Source organism: Urocitellus parryii, chromosome 5, assembly GCF_045843805.1.
Source record: "Urocitellus parryii isolate mUroPar1 chromosome 5, mUroPar1.hap1, whole genome shotgun sequence".
Taxonomy (NCBI): domain Eukaryota; kingdom Metazoa; phylum Chordata; class Mammalia; order Rodentia; family Sciuridae; genus Urocitellus; species Urocitellus parryii.
This window is the reverse complement of record NC_135535.1, coordinates 103,796,485-103,812,144: the sequence shown is the minus strand read 5'-3', so window position 1 is coordinate 103,812,144 and position 15,660 is coordinate 103,796,485. Positions and strand designations below refer to the sequence as shown.

General features: G+C 35.8%; 2 pseudogenes; one reads left to right on the top strand and one right to left on the bottom strand.

The window, feature by feature from the left end:
- The window catches only part of LOC113177481 (antigen WC1.1-like), a 210,489-nt pseudogene that overhangs the window by 156,993 nt on the left and 37,836 nt on the right, over nucleotides 1-15,660 (bottom strand).
- On the top strand, nucleotides 12,551-14,851 carry LOC144254832 (protein tyrosine phosphatase domain-containing protein 1 pseudogene; annotated as a pseudogene).

The window sequence follows — 15,660 nt, the reverse complement described above, 5'->3', positions numbered from 1 at the left end:
ATATTTCAAACACTGAAAGACAATGGGCTCCAACCAAGAATCGTGTATCCGGCGAAATTAAGCTTCAGGTTAGAAGATGAAATTAAAACCTTCCACAATAAACAAAAGTTAAAAGAATTCGCAGCTAGAAAACCATCTCTTCAAAAAATCCTTGGCAAAACATTACAGGAAGAGGAAATGGAAAACAACATTGAAAACCAACAATGGGAGGTAGGACAGTAAAGGGGGGAAAGTAGTCAAAGAGGATAACAAATCAGGTTTAGTAACATCAATAAACAAATATGGATAGAAGAACAAACCATATCTCAATAATAACCCTAAATGTTAATGGCTTAAACTCACCAATTAAGAGACACAGGCTAGTAGAATGGATCAAAAAACAAGACCCAACAATATGCTGTCTACAGGAGACGCATTTGATAGGAAAAGATATACATAGACTGAAGGTGAAAGGTTGGGAAAAATCATATCACTCATATGGACCGCGGAAACAAGCAGGAGTGTCCATACTCATATCTAATAAAATAGATTTCAAGTCAAAGCTAATCAAAAGGGATATAGAAGGACACTTCATACTGCTCAAGGGAACCATACACCAACAAGACATAACAATCATAAATATATATGCCCCAAATAATGGTGCAGCTGTATTCATCAAGCAAACTCTTCTCAAGTTCAAGAGTCTAATAGACCAACATACAATAATCATGGGAGACTTCAACACACCTCTCTCACCACTGGACAGATCTTCCAAACAAAAGTTAAATAAGGAAACTATAGAACTCAATAACACAATTAACAACCTAGACTTAATTGACATATATAGACTATACCACCCAACATCAAGTAGCTACACTTTTTTCTCAGCAGCACATGGAACCTTCTCAAAAATAGACCATATACTATGTCACAGGGCAACTCTTAGACAATATAAAGGGGTAGAGATAATACCATGCATCTTATCTGATCATAATGGAATGAAACTGAAAATCAATGATAAAAGAAGAAAGGAAAAAGCAAGCATCACCTGGAGAATGAACAATAGGTTGCTGAGTGATCAATGGGTTTTAGAAGACATCAAGGAGGAAATTAAAAAATTCCTAGAGTTAAATGAAAACACAGACACAACATATCGGAATCTATGGGACACATTGAAAGCAGTTCTAAGAGGAAAATTCATTGCTTGGAGTTCATTCCTCAAAACAAGAAAAAACCAACAAATAAATGATCTCATACTGCATCTCAAAATCCTAGAAAAAGAAGAGCAAAACAACAGCAAAAGAAGTAGAAGGCAAGAAATAATTAAAATCAGAGCTGAAATTAATGAAATTGAAACAAAAGAAACAATTGAAAAAATTGACAAAACTAAAAGCTGGTTCTTTGAAAAAATAAATAAAATTGACAGACCCTTAGCCATGCTAACGAAGAGAAGAAGAGAGAGAACCCAAATTACTAGCATACGGGATGAAAAAGGCAATATCACAACAGACACTTCAGAAATACAGAAGATAATCAGAAATTACTTTGAATCCTTATACTCCAATAAAATAGAAGATAGTGAAGGCATTGATAAATTCCTTGAGTCCTATGATCTGCCCAGATTGAGCCAGGAGGATATAGACAACCTAAACAGACCAATAACAATTGAGGAAATAGAAGAAACCATCAAAAGACTACCAACTAAGAAAAGCCCAGGACCGGATGGGTATACAGCTGAGTTTTACAAAACCTTTAAAGAGGAACTAACACCAATACTTTTCAAGCTATTTCAGGAAATAGAAAAAGAAGGAGAACTTCCAAATTCATTCTACGAGGCCAACATCACCCTGATTCCGAAACCAGACAAAGACACATCAAAGAAGGAAAACTACAGAACAATATCTCTAATGAACCTTGACGCAAAAATCCTCAATAAAATTCTGGCAAATCGGATTCAAATACATATCAAAAAAATTATACATCATGATCAAGTAGGATTCATTCCTGGGATGCAAGGCTGGTTTAATATACGGAAATCAATAAACGTTATTCACCACATCAATAGACTTAAAAATAAGAACCATATGATCATCTCAATAGATGCAGAAAAAGCATTCGACAAAGTACAGCATCCCTTTATGTTCAAAACGCTAGAAAAATTAGGGATAACAGGATCATACCTCAACATTGTAAAAGCAATCTATGATAAGCCACAGGCCAGCATCATTCTGAATGGAGAAAAATTGAAGGCATTCCCTCTAAGATCTGGTACAAGACAGGGATGCCCTCTCTCACCACTTCTGTTCAACATAGTCCTCGAAATACTGGCCAGAGCAATTAGACAGTCAAAAGAAATTAAAGGCATAAAAATAGGAAAAGAAGAACTTAAATTATCACTATTTGCAGATGATATGATTCTATACCTAGCAGACCCAAAAGGGTCTACAAAGAAGCTATTAGAGCTAATAAATGAATTCAGCAAAGTGGCCGGATATAAGATCAACACGCATAAATCAAAGGCATTCCTGTATATCAGCGACAAATCCTCTGAAACGGAAATGAGGACAACTACTCCATTCACAATATCCCCCCAAAAAATAAAATACTTGGGAATCAACCTAACAAAAGAGGTGAAAGATTTATACAATGAAAATTACAGAACCCTAAAGAAAGACATAGAAGAAGACCTTAGAAGATGGAAAAACATACCCTGCTCATGGATAGGCAGAACTAACATCATCAAAATGGCGATATTACCAAAAGTTCTCTATAAGTTCAATGCAATGCCAATCAAAATCCCAACAGCATATCTTGTAGAAATTGATAAAAGAATCATGAAATTCATATGGAATAATAAAAGACCCAGAATAGCAAAAACAATACTAAGCAGGAAGTGTGAATCAGGCGGTATAGCGATACCAGACTTCAAACTATACTACAGAGCAATAGTAACAAAAACAGCATGGTACTGGTACCAAAACAGGCGGGTGGACCAATGGTACAGAATAGAGGACACAGTAACCAATCCACAAAACTACAACTCTCTTATTTTTGATAAAGGGGCTAAAAGCATGCAATGGAGGAAGGATAGCATCTTCAACAAATGGTGCTGGGAAAACTGGAAATCCATTTGCACCAAAATGAATCTGAATCCCTATCTCTCGCCGTGCACAAAAGTTAACTCAAAATGGATCAAGGAGCTTGATATTAAATCAGAGACACGGCAGCTGATAGAAGAAAAAGTTGCTTATGATCTACACGCTGTGGGATCGGGCTCCAAATTCCTCAATAGGACACCCATAGCGCTAGAGTTAACAAATAGAATCAACAAATGGGACTTACTCAAACTAAAAAGTTTTTTCTCAGCAAAAGAAACAATAAGAGAGATAAATAGGGAGCCTACATCCTGGGAACAAATCTTTACTCCACACACTTCAGATAGAGCCCTAATAACACGAATATACAAAGAACTCAAAAAATTAGACAATAAGATAACAAATAACCCAATCAATAAATGGGCCAAGGACCTGAACAGACACTTCTCAGAGGAGGACATACAATCAATCAACAAGTACATGAAAAAATGCTCACCATCGCTAGCAGCCAGAGAAATGCAAATCAAAACTACCCTAAGATACCATCTCACTCCAGTAAGACTGGCAGCCATTAGGAAGTCAAACAACAATAAGTGCTGGAGAGGATGCGGGGAAAAGGGCACTCTTGTTCATTGCTGGTGGGACTGCAAATTGGTGCAGCCAATTTGGAAAGCAGTATGGAGATTTCTCGGAAAGCTGGGAATGGAACCACCATTTGACCCAGCTATTCCCCTTCTAGGTCTATTCCCTAAAGCCCTAACAAGAGCATGCTACAGGGACACTGCTACATCGATGTTCATAGCAGCTCAATTCACGATAGCAAGACTGTGGAACCAGCCTAGATGCCCTTCAATAGATGAATGGATAAAAAAATGTGGCATTTATACACTATAGAGTATTACTCTGCATTAAAAAATGACAAAATTATAGAATTTGGAGGGAAATGGATGGCATTAGAGCAGATTATGCTAAGTGAAGCTAGTCAATCTTTAAAAAACAAATACCAAATGACTCCTTTGATATAAGGGGTGCAAACAAGGACAGGGTAGGGACGAAGAGCTTGAGAAGAATATTTACAGTAAACAGGGATGAGAGGTGGGAGGGAAAGGGAGTGAGAAGGGAAATTGCATGGAAATGGAAGGCGATCCTCAGGGTTATACAAAATGTCATATAAGAGGTAAGGAGGGGTAAGTCAAGAGAATACAAATGGAAGACATGATTTACAGTAGAAGGGGTAGAGAGAGAAAAGGGGAGGGGAGGGGAGGGGAGGGGAGGGGGGATAGTAGACAATAGGACGGACAGCAGAATACATCAGACACTAGAAAGGCAATATGTCAATCAATGGAAGGGTAACTGAGGTGATACAGCAATTTGTATAAGGGGTAAAAGCGGGAGTTCATAATCCACTTGAATCAAACCATGTAATATGATGTATTAAGAACTATGTAATGTTATGAACGACCAATAAAAAAAAAAAGAAAAAAAATGCCAATGTCACTTAGGGCTGGATACTCATACTAGCAAACACCATGCCTACCTGTGTAGGTTAGGAATATCTGTAGGCCTTAAACTAAAACTACTCTGGCAGTTCCTTTTGATAGTTATCAGGCATTCCTGCCTAAGAATCTCTTTTGTAGCCTCCAGTTTACTTATTCTTGGAAGTTACGTTTGACACAGAGGTCATACTAGTAAAAGGATTTTGCAAGATCAGATGACATTAAATTATTAAACTGTGTCTTAAGGGGAAGGACGTCTGTAACCCTAAAAGTTAAATTTTATGTTTACAGTCCTGGTAACTGGTGATGTTAAAGCCTGGTGAGGGAAATTATGTACAGTGACATGCTCCCCCCCACTTTCTTGTCAGACTCTTCTGAAATTCTCTTGCTCTCCCTTTTGGGGAGCCTGAAGCTGAGAGCTTGGGGAAGCCGTCCTGAAGCTTGTGTAAAGATAATTTTTGTCTGTGTTTTATTTATATCACCACAAATTCACACACACAACCTTATTTCAGCTGCCTGTGCCTTTTTGGGGTGGCACTAATCCACATCAATATTTATAATATCTCAATTCACAATAGCTAAGCTATGGAAACAATGTAGGTGCCCTTCAACAGATGAATGGATAAAGAAAATGGGGCATATATACACAGTGAAATGTTATTTAGTTTTAAAGAAAAATTATGGTGTTTGCTGGTAAATGGATGGAGCTAGAGAATATCATGCTAAGTGAAATAAACCTATTACCAAGAATCAAAGGCCAAATGTTTTCTCTGATATGTGGGTGCCAATTTGCAATAAGGTGGCGGGGGATCTAGGGAAGAATAGAGTTAGTTTGGATTATACAGAGGGGAGTGAAGGGAAGGGAGGGTCTATGAGGGTAAGAAAGGTAGTAGAATGAATCAGACATTAGTACCCTGAATGCATATATGATTAAACAATTGCTGTAATTCTACATCATGTATACCCAGAAAAATGAGAAGTTATACTCCATTTATGTATGATGTTTCAAAATGCATTCTACTGTTATGTATGACTATTAGAAAATAAAAAAATACTTAATCAAATAAATAAGAAATTCAAATAAGCAAAGCTTATAAAATAGCACAAATACTTAATAATCTTACCTTAAATGTGATAGGTAATATAGTAGCTATAACCCTTTGGAATGTAATCACCAATATATATTAAGGATACAAAAATAATTTCACATTCCTTGACTGTAGTTTTTTTCTGTGGGGAACTCTGTTGACAAAACTATTTGAAAAAATAAAAAGCATTATGAGCCAATCCACTCATTGCCACCTTATTTCTGTTAACCATTCTATGCAAAACAGCAACCCTGTTGTCCTCTAAATACTTTTTCCTGTTTTATGGCATTTATTATCACCTGACATTTGATTATTATCAGTCCCTCTCAGAACCCCTAGAATTTAAGCCCCAGGAGAGTTTGCCTACTTTGTCCAGTGCAATATTTTCAGTTGATAGTTGTTAAGTGAAGAAATAATTCCAAACTTTCAGCAAAAAAGGAATTATTTTCAAAATTATGATTTATTCGCTTAACATAATAGAGTGAAACTATTAGGGACATTTTAAGAATAACAACATGGAGAAGGATGAAACATGAAATGATAAGTTTAAAAAAGAAAAATAAATTATCATGTATACACAGGCATGCAACACATGATGTTTTGACCAACGCTGGATAGCATATATGATGGCAGTCCCACAATGGAAATTAAAATCTCCTCTTGCCAAGTGTCATTATAGCTACACCACAGTGCAGCACATTACTCATGTCTGTGCTGGTAATGGAGGAATAAAACCTACTCTCCTGACAGTCTTATAAGAGCAGAGCACATTATATTATGTCCTGTACATAATGCTTGAAAATCATAACAAAGGACTCTGTTACTTGTTTATGTATTTACTCTACTATGCTTCACCATTATTTTACAATACATTCCTTCTACTTATTAAAACACCTACTGTATATATATTGGTGCCTACTAAAATGCAAAAGCTTAAGAATCACACTACAAATCAGATGTCCTCCAAACTAAAATTATTAGTAATTTTCCAGGTTTATATTTCTGTGATCCTAATAGCATTATGATCATCACCTTAAGAAAAAATATAATTAAATGTGTCAAAGACTTGGCTTTCCAAACCATGCTACTCTGATTAAAAGATTAGACACTGATAACCTAAAATAATAATAACAATAATCTGAAAACAAGGCAAATTTAACTGATGGTTTATGTATTCCATCTGATTTTCAAAATTATTATGCACACTGGATTTGTTTTGCTTGTAAAAATTTTGCTTTGTACTTGCCTTATACAATATCATTACCATTGCCTTTTGGTGTTTTGCAGAAGAACTATTACTAACAATATAACCTGGATTAATTTGAGATAACAAACCCTCAATTCAGGATAGATAGACTATAATGCTGACCTTTAGTACTAACACTGACCCCAATTAATGAAAGGGGTAACTGTAAAAATTACAGATATTAAAGCTAAAACTATTACTTGCACTTCAACAATGGTGAAAGTGACCTCAATATTTTAAATCAAATGTTGGAGATCAAAGCCATGGAAGTAAAAGAACTAAGGAAAGACCACCAATTTTTAGGCCCTTGCATTCTAAAGTCATCCAGGATTCGGGAAATGACAGAACCCTTCTAAAGTCTGTGCAAACCTGGTGAGTAACCTGATGTCCTGATCAGGGACATCGACAACAGGAAGTCAATCAGTATACATTAGGCAAAGAGGAGGATTGTTGAAGATGTCCCTGATACTTCCAAGGGAAGCCAGGTGTTGTCAGCAAGACCCTGAAACTTCCAGGCAGACAGCACAACCAGTCAAGAAGATAAAGAAGCCAAAAGGCTTTTCACAAGTTCCCAAGAGAGAACTTAGAGGAATCTCAGGAGACCTTAATAGGATCAAGGTCTATTTTTGCTCTTAAACACCTGTCAGGAAAGTACAACCAAAACACAGCCAACATGGACATATCAAAGGAAAGAAGGTTCTTTAAGAATATCTTCTTTTGTTATATCATAACATTAATTACATGATACATACATATAATTTGTTAATTTAAAATAAATAAATTTGACAAAGTGAGTCTAAATGCTCCTAATATTAGGTTACCAATTTCATTATAAAAGAGTCAAAATTTAATATATTTTAAGACAGGCATAGCTCAGAAAATATAGCTGAAATTCCATAAAATTGTTGTTACTATATATAACTAATCTTTGTATTATTTTTCCATTTTTAAATAAATAAAATGCATTCTTAGTATCCACTTTAAACATGTATAATAGTTAAATTGCATGCATACTGATGCATTTAAACTGTGAGAAGTTATGAAATGCTTATTACGTTCTTTGAGTGTGAAAATTATATTTTTTTACTGCCAGTGGAAAGCAAAAATGTTTCTGGGTAGGTTTTTACATTTTCCCTAAGGATACAATCCTTTGTTGAATATTTGAAATTCGGCTAAGTATAGCAAAATTATATATAAGATGTTTTTAGCAAGAGTGGGCCACAGCTGTAGCTCAGTGGTAGGGCATGTTTTTAGCATGCATGATGTCCTGGATTCAATCCCCAGTGTACACACCCATGTACACACAAAGATATGCTTAGCCTTAATCATGTGATCTTTTCATTTCATATATCAAAATGTCCAACATGTATGAAATTTACTTTGGGTTTGAAATTCATGTGCAAATCATGCTTTATAATTAAATGCCATTCAGTATAAAGCTGTTTTTCAGGTTAGAAAGCACAATTAGAATGAATGACTGTAGCAGTCCACTATTTCATAAAATGGTACAAACAATTTTTCCTCTTATAATTCACAGTCTTTTAAAAAGCCTTATAATTTTTAATGTGACTGCATTTATACTTAGCATGATAAAGGCATCTGATGTGTGAAACATTTAATATATTCTTCCATAATATTTCATAAAACACTTTATTGCATAATTTCAGAATGCTACTAACTCAGCCATCATGGTATTTCTTAGACAACATGGGTTGCCTCAAATATTATAGTTATATTTTTTATTTTAAAAAGACATCAACCTCCAACTGACAGTAATATTTTAAAAATAATCATAGTGAAAAACTACTATGAACTATTCTGCCAAAGAAACACAATTAAATAGCTTTGGGGGTTTCATTATAACTAAGTTGTTTCTGTAAACAACTTTTTCTATTCACATTTTAAAAATATAAACTTTTCCCCTAGTCATCTAAGTTTGATTTCCTTTACTGAGTCTCTTATTTATAAGAAAGCAATTTTCTAAATATTTACTATAGCAGAATATTTTAAAACATAAGATCCAGGACAACATGGGAAAGACTATGAAAAAGGAAAGATAGGTCAGGAGGAGAAAACAGACAATATTAAAATACACTGAATGATTTAGAGAAGTTTTAAAAACAAATAGGCATTTTTAATGGTAATTGGAAGAATGGGGTGGGGCTGGAATATTACTTCTTTCTTGGATACCTGATTAACCAATAGAGTCAAGCCTTCTAAGTATCTACTTTTAATCAGTACCATTAATTGGTAATAAAATGTTTTCTGCATTGTAACACATTTTGTGCTCTTGAGAACTCACTTGCTAATAACATTTTAAGCTTGTATTCTCTGCTATAATATAACCTCTATGAGAACATTGTTTGTTAGATGATTTTGATATGGAGTACTCTAGACTGAATGTTTGTTTATCCCTAAAATTTATATGTAGATTCTTAAACCCCAAAATAAATAAATTTGACAAAGTGAGTCTAAATGCTCCTAATATTAGGTTACCAATTTCATTATAAAAGAGTCAAAATTTAATATATTTTATTTATATTTTATTTATATTATATTTTATTTAATATATAATATATAATTTTATTTATATTTTATTTATATTATATTTTATTTAATATATTTTATTTATATTTATCCTCTAGGAGGATATTAGATCATGAGCAGCCCTCATTAAAGGAATCAATGTCCTTATAAAAAGAGATGTTCCTAGCTCATTCCCCTTTTCTGTCATACAAAAGCAACCAAGAAAGACCCATCTTGGAAGCAGAAGAATAGCCTTACTAGACACCAAGTTGGCTGGCATCTTGATCTTGGAATTCTCAACCTCGAGAACTGTGAACAGTGAATCTGTGTTACAAATTATCAGTCTAAGGTATTTTATTTATTGGGCAGGACAAACTAAGACGTGTAGTAACCATTGACTCTCAAACTTGTATCCATAAGGTAATTTAAATACCTTTGCCCTCTATTAAATGCTTAGGTTTCAAAGCTTTAGAAGTTTTGCTGCTATATATTTTGCATTTTTTACGTGATTCTCTTTTCCTTGATATTTGAACTCTAAAAATATATAATTGAAGAATTTGCCACATTTTACATCCAGTTTATGAAAACTCCAACTACTATATTCCTTTAATATGCTTGACATATTTTAGGTATCAGGAAAATTAACATATTTTATATAGTGATTATTACCAGATAGATTTTTCTTCTGAATAGAGAAACTCTTCAATTAACTTTTAACAATGTACATAATTGAATATATTTTCAGTGTTTTGGGTTAAAGAAAACTTTTTGTTGATGATACTGAGATTGAACCCAAGGGCACAGTACCACTGAGCTACATGCCCAATCCTTTTTAATTTTTATTTAAAGACAAGTTCTGGATAAATTGCTGATACTGACCTCAAACTTTCTATCTTCTTGCAACCCTTTGCCATATTGCAATTATGTTTTTCCAATGTTTTAGCCTAATTACTACTGGTACACATTAAAGACAAACTGTCTTAATCATTTTGATATTTTCAGGGTCTCATAAAGTACCTGTATATCTTAAATATATATGAATTATTTGTTGAAGAAGAAAAGGGTTGTTAACAACAAATACAAGTTCTTTAAAGCAGACTTCATTTCCTTGTGTCTTATTTCGGCCGAATATGCATGATTTTGCAGATGGATAAACTAGAAAAGGGAGGAAAATTGTGGTGGTTCAATATTCAATATTTGGCTTGTCTAGGAAGTTAATAATGAACCTTTTTAAAAATACCTTTTTTTAGTTGTTGTTATACCTTTATTTTATGTATTTCTTTATATGTGGTGCTGAGAATCGAACCCAGTGCCTCACACGTGCCAGGCAAGTGCGCTACCGCTGAGCCACAACCTCAGCCCCAATAATGAACTTTTTACAAAATTCTTAATTCTTATAACTAGTCTGGTATGAAACATACTAAACTCAAATTAAATTCAAGAGCCAGGTAAAGAGCATAGAACAGTCCTTGAGGTGATATGATTTCATTTTTATTGCAGAATAAGTGGCCACGAGCTCAGATCAGGGACCGCTCACAGTGAACATGGCTAACATGAACCTAGCTGCCTGGAAGCTGAGGGGTCTCAGGGAAATGGGACAGAAGCAAGACCAAGGCCACCAGGGACTAGGAACCTGGTCCAGTGTCTGGGTCCCAAGTGAAGGTTTAGTCAGCACTGAAATATCTATTATTTTGAGTTTCACATTCTAATTTGAATAAATTGATTAAAATTATTTTATGGCAATTTTTTGGTAAAATGCTGAGTTTTCATGTCAAAAGAAAAAACAAGAAATATCAAAGTATGAGGAAATGGACAATGCACATATTTGTAAGAATAAAGCCCAATTAAACAGCATTATGGCATAATTGTGCAAAGGGTAAAAAAAATAGGAATAGATACAAAAAACAGGAATACAAGTATTATCAGGAAAAATTATGAACTAACAATTGGTTTGTTTATTTATTGTCACTTTTGTTTTTGTAATAATGCAATAGACCATGATTGGCTTTAATAAAAATTATCTGAATAATCTTAAATCATGTATTATACTGGACTAAAACTAAAATTAACTTCATTTTCCAATAACATTGTTTGATTAGAAGCCTTCTCACATTGTTCAAATGTAATCTAAATATTATTTTGAAACATTGAATATCTGATAATCATATGTTGATGCATTCATTCTCTTTTGTGTATGTTTGAGTGCATGTTTTTAATAAAGTCACAGGCCTTTTTTTAGAAAAAAAAAAGAATATCTTCTTTTAATATAACATGAGATGCACACTTGTGTCAGCCCTACCAAAAGTAAGTAGAGATGCTATAGAGAAAGAGGTCTGATGCATGAGTGTTGGATAATAACTATCAAAAGAGACTGCTAAAATCATGTTTTACCTGAATTAATTTAAGTTTGATCATGATTTAAACACACACACACACACACACACACACACACACTTTAATAAAAACATTAATGTTTACTTGCTAAGCTTTTGGTTATGGCCACTATGGGAGCTGTGGTAACTATGTCTGCTCCTATTGCTCAACCCTCGCCCTCTGAATCTTCTAATAATGTCTGCATCTTCCAGATTGGAACAATTACATGTTAAGAAGATGGTAACACAAAAATTCCAGCCCATCCCCACAAATGAGGCCAGTTTTTTTCTGTCAGTTCACGGAGTGGCCACAAAGGAGGAACTGAATACCACCAAGAACAAGGTGAGGAGCTCATAGTGGGTCCTCGCTCACAGCTGAGCTTGAGATGATAGCACACCAACCAGCCCCTTGACTGTACCTACTGAGAAACCTGACCTAGACACACCATATAAAAAAGGACTGGAGAGTACAGAGGGCCATTCCAGAAACATGTATAAACACAGATTTGCAGGTATGTGGCCTACAGAGGAGTATATTGCCTATGTACTGGGCTGAACTTCACTGTCCACCCAGGGTAGTGAGGAGTGGCCTGGGAGGTCTGCTTCTGCAGACCCTCAGAGGTAGCACCCCTGCGGTAGCCAGCTCTGCCTGTCCGCCTGCACCACTGGGCTCTGGATGATGAGCGAGCCACTGGCTCAAAGGGCTCTGGATCCTGACAGTGACAGCAAAGCTCCAAAAGAAACTACCATGGCTGCAGGAGTCTTGCCTCCAAATGAAGAACAATATTCCATGTTGGTGAATAATAGTGGGCATGCTTCAAACATGAAAGGAAATTCAGAACATCCAACACTGAAGTACACAAAAGTGGAGAGCGTGTATGGGCATGACATCCCTTGACACTGATGTGTTCCATAGAGTGTGGTGGTAGAGCATGCAAATGTGAGAATGCAGCCTGCTGGAGTGAGCAAGAGCAAGATATTAAGGGTTTTTATTCATACTGGATCACTGATAATATCCAGGTCATGGCTCTCCTGTTATCTGAGCTCCTGGAGAAGTACCACATCATGGAGCAGGTCCTCAGTCATGGTCTAAAATCAATAATCAACCTACAGCACCCTGGTAAGGATGCTAGCAGCTGTGGAAGGAAAAAGGTTACACATACCTTTCTGAAGCATTCATGGAGGGTGGCACTTATTTCTACAATTTTGGATGGAAGGATTATGGAGTAGCATCTCCTACCACCATTTAGATATGGTGAAGATGATGACATTTGTCTTACAGGAAGGAAAAATTGTCATCTATCATCACACAGGGCTTAGCCAGACAAGTGTTTTAATAGCATGTTATTTAGTTTCTGCAACAAGAATGACTGCTGACCAAGCAATTATATTTCTGCAGACTAAGTGACCCAATTCAACACAAACCAGAGGACAACTGCTATGTGTACAACAATTTACTCACTCTGACTCCTCTCACGCAATATTTTCTCTTGCTGTGATTCCAAAGCATATGCTGTCACATTAGTCTAGTACCTAATTTGCCACCATCATCTGATTCATGGTTAGGAGTCATGACTTCTGAACATGTGCCCCAAATTTTCCAACTGGTCTGCAAATTCCTTGCTGAAAACAGGCCAGTGGTGATGCAGGTCATGGTGAAAGCACCTGAACTCTCTGCTGAAATTGAAAAGAACATGAGTGAGATTATGACAATGTGGCTGGATGAAGAGTTAATGAAGCACAAGACTGAGGCATCAGACCCATTTAACCCTACTGAAGTGGTGGCAGAGTATGAGAAATGAGATCATTCTTTCCAATGAGCAAGAGTTTGACCTCCTTTGGAAAAGGCAGAATGTCCAGTGACCCATCCAAAAAGGCGATTCAGGTACAGTGACTCAGAGTTAAAGAGGACCAAAACTCTCCTGGAGCAAGAGGGGACACCATTCCTGCCCAGGACGTGCTGTGCTACAACCTCCAGCAGCAGAAGCCCATCAGACATTGTGGAGACTCAACATCTCCAGAACTAGATTTCCAGAGGAGGCATTGGTTGGCAACACATTTTCTTTCTGGAGTCACTCTAAGTGTGGAGGATTGGAAAGATCCAAGGATGATGAAACACCACTTCTTTGAGGGAGAGACAATCAAAAGTACAATGAAGTAGAACCTTCTCTGTGGGTATTTTACATTCATGCAATCCTGGGGAACCAGTTACACCAACTTTGCAAATCTCCATAAGGATCTAAACCCGTCTCAGCAGCAAATGGCCTCTGTCGTTGTGAACCACATAGTGGTTGGGGCCCAGGCTCTGTGGAAGAGGAAGGCAGAATCTGCTGCAGCCTTCCAGGCTGAAGCTTCATCTGGTGTCTTCATTCTTCATTCAAGACACAGCTCTTGATTGGACTAGATCCCCAAAAGAGCAAAGGTCTGTCTGAAGCAGTGCCACATGCTGACTTGCCATCTGAATTGACTGTTAAAGCAAGGAGGATACTGGCAGCCAAAGCTCTGACAAATATAAATGAGTTTATAGAAAAGGATTAAGTGAAAAGGAAGGTAGAAATGTGTCAGAAGAACTAAATTTCCAAAGTGGAGCATGGGAAAGAACATGTGGTGAGAGAGATCCTTTCATCCTGGGTCATTTGATATGGTCTTTGATGGAGCAACTAAAGGAGCCTATAATCTCCAAAGAGAATGTGGACACGTTGGTTGATAGACACACAGGTGCCACTGAAGCCCTGTTCTTATTAGAGAAGGGACAGCACCAGACTATCCTTTGTGTGTTGCATTGCATAGAGAACCTGAAGAAATTGCCATGGAGGTGGAGGAAGCTTGCCTTATTCATATCATTGAGGTTTTAACTAAGGTTAGTTTTGATTCGGAGAATGGACCAATAGTTTACAAATTCCTGAAGAAAATATTTAAGCATGTTTTGCGTGGGGAAAAAAATGACAAAAGAGCCCCAAGCCAGGCCTCTTGTGAAGGTAAATTTCTCCTCATGATGAATATGTCAGGCCTAAATATCAAGATAACATTTCTGTTCATCTGTGAATAAGGTGAAGTTTGTAGAACTACTTTTTCTCATAGTACTTTATTTTTAGTGCTGTTGTCTTGTGCTTAGAATGATCTTTTTCAGGGAAATTATTTAAAAAATAATATCCTTGAGCTTAGGGTGTGTTGTGGCTCAGTGGTAGAGCACCTGTCTTGCATGTGCAAGGCACTGAGTTCAATCTTCAGCACCACATAAAAATAAATAAATAAAATAATGGTATTGTATCCATCTACAAGTAAAACAAACAAACAAAAATTTTAAAAAATATATTCTTGAGTTACATCTTAGTCTTGAAAAATTGCCATAAGTTTGGTGCCACTTTCTTTTATTTATTCAACTGAATTAATATTGTTGTGTTAACATTTTAAGTATGTGGGTTTACCTTAATTCTTTTTGACATTCTGGAAAAAAGTAATTTCAAAACAATTTTTTTGATAGAACTTTTCCTATGCATTTTACCAAATAGATAATTTTTAATAGTAAAGCTTACTGCGTATGTATCCTACAGGAAAGTCACAAAGAGTCTCAAATGTTTTAAATTTGTTACTAAGAAATTTATTGATATGTTTTTAAAGGACTTCTAAAAATTTTGTTTGAAATTTCTTGGTTTTTGTTTTTATAAAAGTGTCAGAGTTTCAAAGTGTATTATTTTTCAAAGCCATTTACTTTTGCTTTAGTGGATAGGCTGTAAAGTGACTGGGATTTTTTGTCTTTTGGTACCAAGGTTACTTAACTGCTGAGCCACATCAAAGCCATTTTTGAATATTATTTAGAGATCGTCTGGCTAAGTTGTTTAGCACCTCTCTTTTGCT